This window comes from Petromyzon marinus, unplaced genomic scaffold, assembly GCF_048934315.1.
Source record: "Petromyzon marinus isolate PM22_M1 ecotype Great Lakes invasive population unplaced genomic scaffold, UKy_Petmar_22M1.pri1.0 PM_G_Scaffold_14, whole genome shotgun sequence".
Lineage (NCBI taxonomy): Eukaryota > Metazoa > Chordata > Hyperoartia > Petromyzontiformes > Petromyzontidae > Petromyzon > Petromyzon marinus.
The window spans coordinates 1070369-1075629 of record NW_027422695.1 but is presented as its reverse complement, the minus strand read 5'-3'; positions in this window follow the sequence as shown (position 1 = coordinate 1075629).

Sequence of the window (5261 nt, the reverse complement as noted above, 5' to 3'; positions counted from 1 at the left end):
TCCTGTTTCCATTCGTATGAAGATTTCCAGAGGAAAACAAAAATAAACTATTGTTATAATATAACCTCCGTGTTCAATAGAGTTAATAGACGTTACTGCAAACACAAACTGTACACTGTCACTGGGTAAACAGGCAGTGGCGTGTCTAGAATCACGCCTGGCCACCTTCATCTGCTTGGCATGAATGCTTACTCACTCCACCAAGTAATTAATCGAGGATCAACGAACATAGCCGAGGCTAACTGGAGTTTGCGTGTCTCTCTCCGTGGTGAGATGTTAACTACCTCACCTGGTATACAGGAAGTCGTGGGTTCGATCCCGACCCTGACGCCTGCTGTATATTTGGAGTTTGCGCGTCACTCCGTTTAGCGTCTTTGACCGATAGACATTGACACACGTATTCTTGTTTCTTTCAGTAAAGTTACGTAGATAGAAAATAACAATAACTGATAATACAATTACATTAAATAAAGACTGCTTGTGTTCAAAACGTGAGTTTTTTTGCTTTATTTACAATTTATTTATTTTATTTATTTTCATTATGTTATTTTTATTAAATTTTCAATCTACGTGAATTTACCGAAAGAACCAAGAATATTAATTCCTGCAGTCACCAAAGTTTTAAGTCAAAACATTCACACACGTTGACAAAGCCTCACCTTGTGTTGTTGTGGGCAGGTCGCTTCTGATAACAAGAGCGGTATAGCAGCTCAAGCGGGCTTGGCCTGCTAACAAAAGAACGAAAATAAAAACTGCGTGAATATTTACAATAAAACAAAGTTACAAAGTGGCGAGCCGGGTGAAGACAAATTAAACTTAAGCGAGATAATTAAAGTGAACGCAATCAGGCGAGGGCAGGAGGCAGGGCCCCGCGTGGCTAGGCCCCGCGTTGTAAAGTTCCAACCTGGACATCGATTCCAATGCTCGCTGCTACTCAACTGACATCCCTACGAGAGAGAGCGAGGCTCTACCTTGGTAAACAACAACAACCACCACCACAACAACCACAATCGCAATGATAATTTCTCACCTCGGATTTCAGTGCAGGAAGCGATAGTTTCCTGCTACCTCGTGACGTCACCCGGCAGCAGGTGACATGACGTCACATCCGGGGTACGAAACACGTTCCTCCCACAATGAGCCGCTCCGTAACTGAATAAATTAGAGAATGAATAAATTATGTTAATGTGACATGTCCCATATGTCGTGGGCAATGAACCCGTCGCAATAAACTCGTGACGGCTTTAACGAACACATTATGCTAATGAGCCGCCAGTCACTGGGCATAGCTTTGCCCAAATAAGGATTGGCACTGGAACGCAATCGGCAGTGACCCAAGCGGAGGTGACGTCACGCTCAAGAGCGAGGTGGAATACCTTGGTGACATGACGTCACTAACGAGGTACACCTCACCCTGGCGTTTCACGCCGATGAGGTAATGCAGAGTGGTGACGTCACAGAGCGGGGTTGGAGTTTAAGTTGATTTAGATTCATTTTACATTGTTCCCTCCCTTGGGTGTGTGGGCTCAGCTACAACAACAACGTGGACATTATTGTGTATACACTGTGTGTGTGTGTACACTGTGTGTGTATACACTGTGTGTCTGTGTATACTGTGTGTGTGTGTACTGTGTGTGTGTACACTGTGTGTGTGTGTACACTATGTGTGTACACTGTGTGTGTGTACAGTGTGTGTGTGTGTGTACACTGTGTGTGTGTGCACTGTGTGTGTGTACAGTGTGTGTGTGTGTGTACACTGTGTGTGTGTGCACTGTGTGTGTGTACAGTGTGTGTGTGTGTACACTTCTAGATTTAAAGCTTTCGTGACTGCAAGGATCCATACTCTTTGGTTCAAAGGGTAAAGTCACGTAGGTCAAAGATGTTGTACTGTCCCCTGACGATATCCTTGTCAGCTTCGATGTGGTCTCTTTGTTCACCAAGGTCCCAGTACCTGATACCATTGAAATAATTGAAAATTTGGTCCAACATGGACTAGACCCCGACACACCTGCACTGGTTAGGCACTGCCTCAACAATACCTACTTTACTTGGAATGGCTCCTTCTACAATCAAAATGAGGGTACCCCCATGGGATCCCCCTTATCACCAGTGATAGCCAATATTTTCATGGAGAAATTTGAATCAGACGCCATCCAGACTTCCATCCTCAGACCTTCCCTGTGGAAGAGATATGTGGATGACACTTTCGTCATTTGGCCACATGGCCTCCCAGCTTTGAACCTTTTCCTACACCACATCAATTCCAAACATCCCGCCATCAAATTCACCATGGAAGTGGAGAAAGATGGCAAGCTACCATTCTTAGATGTTCTGTTTGAGAGGAGACCTGATGGCTCATTGGGGCATTCTGTCTACAGGATACCCACCCACACAGATTCCTACTTGAAACCTGATTTCCACCACCACCCAGCCCAAAATAATTCTCTCATCAAAACTTTATACCATAAGGCTCATTGCATTTCGGACGAACACCACCTGACCAGTGAATTAAAACATGTACACCTGGCCCTCAAAAGGAATGGTTACTCTGACCGTATCATCCGCCAAGCTGTTTCTCCCTCCATACAGAAACAACCACTTGATACTCCGGTCAAAACCATCACACTACCATATATAGCAGGCGTTACTAAAAAGATTTCCAAAATTCTAAACAAACACAAGATCCAGGTCCGGTTCAATACAGTACACAAAATTCGTGATCTGATCCCATCCGTGAAGGATGTCATTCCTGACTTACAGTACCCCGGGGTTTACAAATTGAGTTGTACCTGCGGTGATTGCTATATCGGGGAGACAAAGCGACATGTCTCTGACCGAATCTGCGAGCACAAATCAGATTTGAAACACGGCAAAACGAATTCTTCTGCCGTGGCTGATCACTGTTACAACGCTGTGGGTGATCACGATATCATTTTCTCCGATACCAAGGTTCTTTGCAAACCCACGGGTTTTTATCAGAGATTTGTTCACGAGGCAATTCAGATCTACAAACACAGACACAATTTCAACCGAGATGGTTTCAAATTTAGCAACCATTGGAAAGATGTTCTAAATCGAACTAAACATTAAACTAATTTCAATGGTACAGTATATTTTTCAAGTAGTGGTACCCCAAACTTTCGCAGCTCTTATAAATTCCCTTTTCACACCATCAATAGGTAAACTCTCCCCCCCCCCCCCGCGCCAAACGGCAAGTCCACCGGCACGTACAACACCTCTTTTCTAAAATCGGCCAATCAAATGCTAATTTTTATGCTAATTTCTTTGTCAGGACACCTTGTTTGCTCGCACAAAGTTTAAAGGTCCGCGGTCTGAGCGTGGTTGTGTTTCGCTAAATTCTCCTGTTTGATTTGTACTAGGTGCCTCGGTGAATGTATATGCTCTGACTTTAACATAGCTATTTCTGTGACCAGTTACAAGCTACTCACTCAGCTATTTCAATGCTAAATTCTATGCTAATTCCTTTGTCAAGGGGTGCCTCTGCGGATGTGTATACTTTAATTTATCTATTTCAATGAGCCATTTCAATGCTAAATTATATGCTAATTCCTTTGTCAAGGTGCTTTGTTTCTTCTCACACAGCTTAAAGGTCGTGATCTGCGCGTGGCTTTTTCCACTCCAGCGCTGTCCTCCAGACAGTCTCGTCCCTTCACCTGATGAAGGGCGCTTGTGTTGTGGCCGAAACGTCGTGATTTTTGTTATTTTATTTTTTACCTACGTGACTTTACCCAATAGAAGCAAGCGTATGGATCCTAGCAGTCACGAAAGCTTTAAATCTAGAATAGAAATGTAATGCAATACAACACAGAGAGTCGGCCAACATAAGAGTCAACACCCCACCTGGTTGGTAACGTTCTTCCAAAGATTGCTCAATTTGAAAGAGAGACAAAACACAGACACGGAGACACACAGACAGAGAGAGATAGAACACAGAGACACACAGAGAGAGATACACACATACAGTGAGGGAAAAAAGTATTTGATCCCCTGCTGATTTTGTACATTTGCCCAATGACAAAGAAATGATCAGTCTATAATTTTAATGGAAGGTTTATTTGAACAGTGAGAGACAGAATAACAACAAAAAAATCCAGATAAACGCATGTCATAAATGTTATAAATTTATTTGCATTTTAATGAGAGAAAAAAGTATTTGACCCCTCTGCAAAACATGACTTAGTACTTGGTGGCAAAACCCTTGTTGGCAATCACAGAGGTCAGACGTTTCTTATAGTTGGCCACCAGGTTTGCACACATCTCAGGAGGGATTTTGTCCCACTCCTCTTTGCAGATCTTCTCCAAGTCATTAAGGTTTCGATGCTGACGTTTGTCAACTCGAACCTTCAGCTCCCTCCAGATTTCCTATGGGATTAAGGTCTGGAGACTGGCTAGGCAACCCCAGGACCTTAATGTGCTTCTTCTTGAGCCACTCCTTTGTTGCCTTGGCTGTGTGTTTTGGGTCATTGTCATGCTGGAATACCCATCCACCATCCATTTTCAATGCCCTGGCTGAGGGAAGGAGGTTCTCACCCAAGATTTGACGGTACATGGCCCCGTCCATCGTCCCTTTGATGCGGTGAAGTTGTCCTGTCCCCTTAGCAGAAAAACACCCCAAAGCATGTTTCCACCTCCATGTTTGACGGTGGGGATGGTGTTCTTGGGGTCATAGGCAGCATTCCTCCTCCTCCAAACACGGCGAGTTGAGTTGATGCCAAAGACCTCCATTTTGGTCTTATCCGACCAAAACACTTTCACCCAGTTGTCCTCTGAATCATTCAGATGTTCATTGGCAAACTTCAGACGGGCATATATATGTGCTTTCTTGAGCAGGGGAACCTTGCAGGCGCTGCAGGATTTCAGTCCTTCACGGTGAAGTGTGTTATCAATTGTTTTCTTGGTGACTATGGTCCCAGCTGCCTTAAGATCATTGACAAGATCCACCCGTGTAGTTCTGGGCTGATTCCTCACCGTTCTCATGATCATTGCAACTCCACGAGGCGAGATCTTGCATGGAGCCCCAGGCCGAAGGAGATTGACAGTTTTTTTGCGTTTCTTCCATTTGCGAATAATCGCACCAACTGTTGTCACCTTCTCACCAAGCTGCTTGGCAATGGTCTTGTAGCCCATTCCAGCCTTGTGTAGGTCTACAATCTTGTCCCTGACATCCTTGGAGAGCTCTTTGGTCTTGGCCATGGTGGAGAGTTTGGGATCTGATTGATTGATTGCTTCTGTGGACAGGT